Below are 9,199 nucleotides of genomic sequence, written 5' to 3'. Positions count from 1 at the left end.
AAAGTGGATGTTGAATATATTTCAGATGACTTTATTACAAATATGGGAGAAGAATCTCTCTTAATAGGTGAGAAGAACCTCTAATTTTAATTGAAAGCTTGATTGACACTCATACACATCAAAGTTCAATCTTCAGACTCAAACCTGAAGTTGTGGATAATCATCTCAACCAAGAAACTCGATGAAACGAGGAACAACCCTAGATTGAATCACTTCCTCAATTGGAGGATTACGCTCTATAAAAAAATAATAAAGATTTATTAAATCTGATGTGCCCTAATATTTATCGAATATACGAGAATATTATATAAGGAAATTTGTTCTTTATTCAATTATCCAACCTCTCCAAATGAGGTAGTGGCTCTATATTTATAGGAAGTCCCAAATGGGCTTTTTCTTTACAAATGGGCTTATTGGGCCTTTACATAAATGTTACATAATTATAATAATTAATTCTTCTTGGGCCCTTCTCCTTTAGTCCAAGGTCCAACATTCGTCCCCCTTCTTTTTTCTGAGCAATATCTTTAGATTTGTTTTGGGTATTTTTATTCCCCGTAGATTAGACAAAAAGGAGATAAAACGCATGCGTGGTTAAAGTTAATGCAGAAATGAAAAATAATTAGAAAAGAAATAAAATAATAAATAAAGACAAAGGTAGGATATAACAATAAGCAGTTTTGTTTTTGTTTTGTTTGTTGCTGTCTTTTTTCTTTTTATCTCTTTTTTCTTTTTCTTTTTTTATATAACCGCTTTGTTGTGATTTTCCCATTAGGCTGTGATTGTTCAAATTCTTCCTCTACTATCAAAAAGGCAGCGGTGCTACGCAGCGGCTCATCCTTCCTCTAAAACCACTGAAATTGTAAGTTAACTCTAGTCTTTTTCTTTCTTTCTCTCATAAAGTTGTCAACTTTGCACTTGTTCTTTGTATCTGTAATCTTTTCTTTATTTATCCTCCTCGTCTTCAAAGTGTACTGTTTCTAACCGTGATCCTGGTAAGAGAGCACTCGAGGAGGGTGATCAGGAATCATCTCTAAATTTGAATGGTTTAGAGATTCCCAATTTAGCCGAATGACATTATTTTGTTTTTTTGAATAAGGGGACGAGTTTTTACTAGAAATCCCTGAAGGACCCCGACCTCCGCCTTCTTTGAGTCCACGAACCTTGAGGCTTAGGGATCAGATTTTAGAGGAAAGCCTTAGTCAGGGGAGGGAGGAATTCTCCCATAAGCCTAGTCTTAACAATGGGTATCGATATCGTGTTCCTACTGCCGATGAGTGAGTTTGGATGATGCCTGAGTTTGGGATGTACGGGATACCACTGATTTTATTTCATTTTGGGCTTCGGCTGTCAATGTATTTTTTTAAAGCAATGTACGAGGCCATCGGGTGTGGGGTCGGCCAACTGGCGCCTAACTCCGTTGCCCAACTGAGTGGTTTTGTTGCTTTATGTTGCGATAAAAATTGGATTCCTTCGTTAAAGTTTTTCTTCTTAATATACGGTGTTAGGTATCACGAGGGCTAGGTCTACTTTGATACTTGACATAAAAGAATGAAAATTATGAGTGTAAGATTCTCGAATTCGGGTTATCATGCCAAGTGGTTATACATCGGGGGTCCAGACTTGGAGTTTGTGAGGCCGAGTAGGAAGGTTAGCCAGGGTACTATAGATTATCTCAATAATTTAGAGAATTATGATACTAGTTATTTGGACGAGTTTCATGGTTCGAGGTCGATATACACCCATCTTCAATTTAAAGACCTTAAGTTTTTGGAGATGCATGATTGTAAGGGAAATGCCTTCAATGGTTTTCCTTCCCCTTCTCCCCTTTTTTTATTTGCTGTTTATTCTTATTTGTGCATGGTAGGATTTTTCTTTACTCTCTCTTTTTCTGTTTTTTTTAAAGTTAAATGATCTTCTTTCATTTTTCTTTTAGTGGCAGGGAGTTCTTTGCAGAAGATTCTTAATAGTGGTATTCGAGAGGAGATGGATAAGGCTATGTTACTGCTTGTTCTGAGAGCATCCAGAGGGGCTATCGATGTTTCTAAGCCTGGTCCATCAAGGCCCGGCCATTATGTGTCAATAGAACTCCTTGATGATCAGGGCAACAAGGTGGTCAAAGATAGGGGTAAAGTTCTGTCGGATGTCGACCCTGCGGGTGCCAACCCTCGCAAGTGGCTCCATCGCGAAATTGGAGGAGAGGAGGTCGGTGAAGTTGATATGAGCGGTGGTGATGTAAGTTGTGTAGTCCATATCGAGTTGGTAACCAAGTTTTTCTAAAGTATAAATATATACTTAACTTTTTATAAGATCCATTTTTCCAAGTAGATGTGTGTGTTTTTTTGACTTTTAATGTGGATATGTCATGTTGCCATTTTGACTTAGTTTTGTATTTTTGTGAATCGAAAATCGAGTGATACAGTAGAGGTGTCATTTTATAGTTATTTGACTACTTTCGTATTATGACATAGCGAATTTTTAAGAAGACATTTTGAAACTTGCATTTTCATAAATTAATGATCCCTCGATGGGGGCCTCATAACGACCCTCATTGCATCGAGGGTTGATCTTTGATCTGGGAAATAATGACTCAAAAGTTTTGACTATTATAGACAAAAGTAAATTAATGGTAGAATTTCTTAAGATAAGTGATGTTCCAGGCATTTTTAACTGGCTGAGCATCAAGGTGTGCAAGTTCATAAGTCCCCGCTGACCCTTTTCGACACCAGGTACGGACCTTCCTAGGTTAGTTTGAACTTTCCCGACATCGTGGGCTGCGATGCTGCGGAGTCACGGAGTACCAGGTGATCGACCTTAAGCTGCTTGGCCTTGACTTTCTTGTTGAAGTATTTGGCCGTCTTCTCCTATTGTGCATTTATTCCGGGCCGTGATTCCTCTCTTATTTCCTCGAGCAGGTCATTGTGAAAACGCAGGCCCTCGAGCGCTAGTGAAGGGTCGAATATCTCGACCCGTGAGGAGATTAAGCTTACCTCGACAGGTAGGACTGCATTGATGCCGTATGTCAAACGGAATGGTGTTTCGCCAGTTGCTTCTCGGGGTGTCATCTTGTAGGACCATAGCACATTCGGGAGTTCGTCGACCCAGAAGCGAGGGATTTCTTCGATCCTTTTCTTTAAGACTTTTAGGATAGTTCTATTCATGATTTATGTGAGCCCATTGGTTTGTGGGTATACGAACGAGGCTTTGATGTGCTGGATTTTTAGTTCCTCTAAGGCTTTCTCAAATTGAGCCCCCACAAATTATGTGCCATTGTCAGAAATGAGAATCCTTGAGACTCCAAATCGAAACACGACGTGTTCCATGAAGAATTCAATCATTTCTTTTTCTCTGATTTTGGAAAGAGTCTTTGCTTCGACCCATTTGGTTGCATAATCCACTGCGACTACTATATATTGGTATTGATTTTTGGTTTTTGAGAAGGGACCCATGATGTCTATCCCCCACTAATAGAAAGGGCATGGAGCGAGTATCGAGTTGAGCTCAGTAGTGGGTCGATGGTTAACATTACCATGCAGTTGGCATGCTTGACACTTCCTGACATACTCCTCACAGTCTTTGCAGATCGTGGGCCAGTATAATCCTTTTATGATGATTTTATGAGCTATATTCTTTCCTCCGAGGTGTTTATCGCAAATGCCGGTATGTACCTCGATCATCGCCCGATAAGCCTCATCTGGGCTCAAGCATCGCAACAGTGGTTCAGATAAGGCTCGCCGATATAGCAATGAGCCAACGACACAGTAATTTCTTGCCTTAAACATGAGCGAACAAGCTTTATTTTTTCCCTCAAGGAGTTTGTTTTCTAATATGTATTCAAGGAATGGTGTTCACCAATCGGAGTTGCTTTGTATCTTATTTACATATAACTCATCGATGGATGGAGATGTCAGAATGTCAACATATATAGGCTCGAGGTTGATGGGGAGGTTGGAGGATGCCAGTTTGGCTAAGAAATCTTCCCACTGATTTTCCTCCCGGTCGACATTCGAGAGCTTCCATGAAGGGAATTTTTGAAGCAAGTCTTGTGTTCGTGCAAGGTACAGAGCCAATTTTTCATTGTTTATTTTGAGCTCTCCGCTTATCTGTTTGACTACCTGTTGAGTGGCATTTATGACACTTTATTATGCTCTAATAAGCTTTGAATTGGTGTATTTGTACTCAAGTTATTATGTATTTTAATGTGTTTTTTAGTGTTTTTGTATTTCAGGCACTATTAAGGTAATCAGGTGAATTAGCATTATTTTGGTGCTAATTTGGTGTCCAGGTGGTGTTGGAATAAAAGCTCATGGAAAGCAGGCTCGAAGCAGCAAGTTTTAAGAAGAAATATGAGTTTTTCCCAGAAGGATGGTGCGCCCGCGCTGTGATAGCGCGCGGCCGCGCCGGATTCCAGAAATGCAGCGCGCCCGCGCTGTGGTAGCACGCGGCCGCGCCAAGGCCGAATTTCAGAATCCTGTTTCTACTATAATTCTAAAATGGAAGGCTTCCAGATTGTTGAGAGCTGCTATATATATTCATATTAGGTCATTTTTAATATATATGAAGTCAGAGACGGACCAGAGCGTAAGGAGAAGACGGCAAGAGACCTTTAGCACAATTCAACAAAGGCGAAGAAGATCTAGTTTATTCTTGTAAATATTTGTTTTGAGTTATAATTTGGATGCTTGTTTCTTGTTTTGTTGAACCTATACTCTTGTCTGTACTTGGTTTTATTTATTCGTATAAAGACTACGTTTGTTATATCATGTTTTCATCGGAACCCACGTTGATGATGAGTTCGATTATGGGCTAATCGTTATCGTGGGGTTCTAGCGGATTTATTTATGGATTTCTTTAGTTAAATTATTTGATGCCTTAGTATGTGGTGATTGTATGATATCCTAGTATTGGTTGTGCGTATTCGTCTTATGAGCATCGCGAACTTATAAGATAGGATGTTAATTTTTAATGAAGCGAAAGTGAATTTAAGGATTTAGAACTTGCCATGCTAGTATAGGTTCATGTATAAGTCATGCATGGTTCGTAGGTAATTTTAACCATCTTACTTTCCCTATGTAATCAAGATAGATAACTTGTGCTTAAACCGTTATATTGTCAAATTCTATAGATATATAGGGTCTCAATATAATTGGTGCCTATTCAGCTTCTATCTCTTTTATGGATGTCTGGTAGAATGGTACTTGTGCAACGAAAGTTGGCGTTTATCAGTTTCGTGTTATCTGATTAGTGTCATCACCATTGCATGCTAAGGTTAAGAATAATAAGGCTATTGAATGAAGTATTTAATGAATTTAGAATCCTATATTTGTCATATATATCAATTCAGTCAATCGTATTCTTGTAGTTACATTTGTTTGTGTAATTCTTAGTTATAAACTATCTCAATTTGTTATCATCTTAGCATTGGATAATAACCATACATTGTTGCTTAGGTGCATAAATTAGATAGTTAACCAATACAGTCTCTGTGGGAACGAACTAGAAAAGATTCTATACAACTTGCGAACTCGTATACTTGCGTGTATTATTAGCGCGTGTTTAGCGACTAACAAGTTTTTGGCGTCACTGCTGGGGACTACAGTGTTAATTTATAGTTTATGTGCTTTCCATCAGTGGTCGTTAAAGTTCATTGACTCGGATATTGTTACTTATTTGTTCCTTGTCTGATTTCAGGTACTCTAGCGAGGGTGTATGCATACGCGTTCGCGTACTCGTAAGAGAACACTGGATAAAGCCGAGGAAGAACTTGTGGTAGTTTATAGGGAAGTTTTTGAGGAAGACAAGAAGGTAGAAGAAGAAGAGAAAGTTGAAGAGCCAATTGTAGTAGCGGTGATCAAGCAGAAAATCCGAAGGCTTTGATGGACTATTCTAAACCTAAGATTAATGACATTCAGTCCAGCATCATCAGACCAGCCATCAGGGCTAACACTTTTGAGATCAAGTCAAGCACAATCCAGATGATACAGAACTCAGTTCAGTATGGGGGTTCTCCAACGGAAGACCCCAACATGCACATTAGGGATTTCATCGAGATCTGCGACACTTTCAAATTCAATGATGTGACTGAAGATGCTATCAAGCTACGACTCTTCCCATTCTCTATGAGGGACAAGGCTAAGTGTTGGTTACACTCTCTACCAGCTGGGTCAATCACAACTTGAGAAGATCTTGCTCAAAAGTTTCTCACTAAATTCTTACCTATGGCGAAGACTGCAGCAATCAGGAATACTCTTACCCAGTTCGTGCAGCAAACTGGAGAATCTCTATGTGAGGCTTGGGATCGATATAAGGAGATACTACGGAAGTGCCCACACCATAGCATGCCTGATTGGATGATTATTAACTGCTTCTACAATGGATTGGGTCCTACTTCTAGGCCCATGCTTGATGTAGCATCAGGAGGAGCCTTGTGGGCTAAGAGCTACGATGAAGCCTATGAACTTATTAAACTAATGGCTGCTAATGAGTACCAGAATCCTTTCCAGAGACCGACTCAGGAGAAAGTAGCAGAAATTCTGGAGTTGGACACAACAACTGCTATCGTTGCCCAACTTAAGGCTTTGACAATGAAGGTGGACACTTTGGCTAATTATGGAGTTAATCAAATCACTAGTGTGTGTGAGCTTTGTGCTAGTGCCCATGAGACTGATCAGTGCGCAATTTCTAGTGAATCATCTCAGTTCATGAGCAACTTCCAGCGATCGCAGCAACCTGTGCCAGCCACCTATCATCTTAACAACCACAATCATCCTAATTTCAGTTGGAGCAATGCTCAGAATGCGGTGCAACAGCCTTATCAGCAGTATCCAGCTAAGCTGTACAACCCCCCTGGTTTTCAGGAACCGCAGTATGCACCAAGACAACAACTCCAGCTGCAACAACTAAAGAAAAATCTGAATTAGAGGAGTTGAAGCTTATGTGCAAGAGTAAAGTTGATTCTATCAAGACCTTGGAAAATAAAATTGGGCAAATTTCCAATGCCTTGCTAAATCGTCAACCTGGTACATTGCCTAGTGACACTGAAGTGCCAGGAAGAAGGAAGCTAAGGAGCAGGTAAAGGCAATCACTTTGAGGTCTGGGAAGGTTGCGAACCCCGAACAAACTGTAGAGTTGACTGAAGAAGCTGGGGCTGAGAAAGAAGCAAAGCAACAGAATGAAGAAATGAAACCAAGGAAGACTACTGTTGAGCACACTCCGCCTGAGGGTAATACAGGGGAGAAACAGATCTATCCTCCACTGCCTTTTCCTATGCGGCTGCAGAAGAAAAGCTGGACAAGCAATCTGAGAAGTTTCTGGAGGTGTTTAAGAAACTTCATATCAACATACCTTTCACCGAGGCTCTCGAGCAGATGCCTAGTTATGCAAAGTTTATGAAAGGTATTCTCTCTCGGAAAGTGAAGCTAGATAATTTAGAGACTGTCGCTCTCACGGAGGAATGCAATGTTGTGCTGCAATAGAAGTTGCCTCCAAAGCTTAAAGATCCATGAAGTTTCACTATTTCTTGTACTATTGGAAAAGTGTCTATTGACAGATGCTTATATGACTTGGGAGCTAGCATCAATCTGATGCCTTTATCGACCTTCAAGCAGTTGGACTTACCTGATCCCAAGCCAACTTATATGACTTTGCAATTGGATGACCATTCTATTGCATATCCGCTAGGTATTGTGGAGCATGTCTTGGTCAAGGTTGATAAACTCATCTTTCCTGCTGATTTTGTAATTCTTCATTTCGAGGAGGATAAAAAGATTCCCATAATCTTGGGAAGACCTTTCTTGGCAACTGGCCGAACCTTGATCGATGTGTAGAAGGGTGAGCTTACAATGCGAGTTCTAGATCATGATGTTACTTTTAATGTGTTAAATGCTATGAAATTTCCTACTGATAATGAGGAGTGCTTAAAAGTGGAGTTGTTGATTCGGTGGTCACATCGGAACTTGATCAATTGCTAAGGACTGATGCCTTAGAAAAAGCCTTATTGGGGAATTCAGACGTGAAGATGACGAAGGTGAAGAGCAATTGCAGTATTTGAATGTTTCTCCCTGGAAAAGGAAGATTGATATGCCTTTTGAATCTCTTGGAATGAAGGAATTGAACAAAGCTCCTAAACGCCTCAAGCCTTCTATTGAGGAAGCTCCATCTCTTGAGCTTAAGCCTTGACCTGAAAATTTGAGGTATGCATTTTTAGGTGATGCATCTTCTCTGACTGTTATTATTGCATTTGACCTTTCAGGTACTGATGAGGAAATGCTTTTGAGGATTCTGAGAGAGTTCAAGTCGGCAATAGGATGGACTATAGCAGATATCAAGGGGATCACCCCTTCTTACTGTATGCATAAAATTCTACTAGAGGAAGGTAGCAAGCCTACAGTCGAGCAGCAAAGAAGATTTAATCCTATCATGAAGGAAGTAGTGAAGAAGGAAATTTTAAAGTGGCTAGATGCAGGGATCATCTATCCTATCTCTGACAGTTTATGGGTTAGCCCGGTTCAATCTGTGCCAAAGAAAGGTGGAATTACTGTGGTAGCAAATGAGAAGAATGAGCTTATTCCTACCAGGACAGTCACAGGGTTGATAGTCTGCATGGACTATTGGAAGCTGAACAAAGCCACTAGGAAGGACCATTTTCCATTGCCCTTCATTGATTAGATGCTTGACAGGTTGGCCGGTCATGAGTATTACTGTCTTCTGGATGGCTATTCAGGTTACAATCAGATTTGTATCGCTCCATAAGATCAGGAGAAGACTACCTTCACTTATCCATTTGGTACTTTCGCCTTCAGACGAGTTTCTTTTGGTCTGTGTGGTGCGCCAGCCACATTTCAGAGATGTATGATGGCCATCTTTTCCGACATGATTGGTTAGAATGCGGAGGTGTTCATGGACAACTTCTCAGTCTTTGGTGAATCTTTTGATGAATGCTTGCAGAATCCGAGACACGTTCTCATGAGGTGTATTGAGACCAATCTGGTTCTCAATTGGGAGAAATGTCATTTTATGGTACGTCAAGGCATTATTTTCGGGCACAAGGTTTCTAATAAAGGTCTAGAGGTGGACAAGGCCAAGGTGGGGGGTCACTGAGAATCTTCCTCCACCTATTTCTGTCAAGAGGATTCACAGTTTTCTTGGTCATGCAAGTTTCTACAGGCATTTCATCAAGGACTTCACAAAAATTTCAAAGCCT

At 40.3% G+C, this 9,199-nt stretch overlaps 1 non-coding gene across 1 annotated transcript; it reads right to left on the bottom strand.

The window, feature by feature from the left end:
* Nucleotides 1–6,230: 6,230 nt before the first annotated feature.
* LOC141722164 (small nucleolar RNA R71) lies at nt 6,231–6,337 on the bottom strand. The gene has a single exon (XR_012575190.1). It is a non-coding gene; the product is annotated as a small nucleolar RNA R71 (small nucleolar RNA).
* Between the last annotated feature and the right edge of the window lie 2,862 nt (nt 6,338–9,199).

This window comes from Apium graveolens, chromosome 4, assembly GCF_009905375.1.
Source record: "Apium graveolens cultivar Ventura chromosome 4, ASM990537v1, whole genome shotgun sequence".
Lineage (NCBI taxonomy): Eukaryota > Viridiplantae > Streptophyta > Magnoliopsida > Apiales > Apiaceae > Apium > Apium graveolens.
Note: the sequence above shows the minus strand (reverse complement) of the source record. Positions and strands in the feature narration are given on the sequence as shown.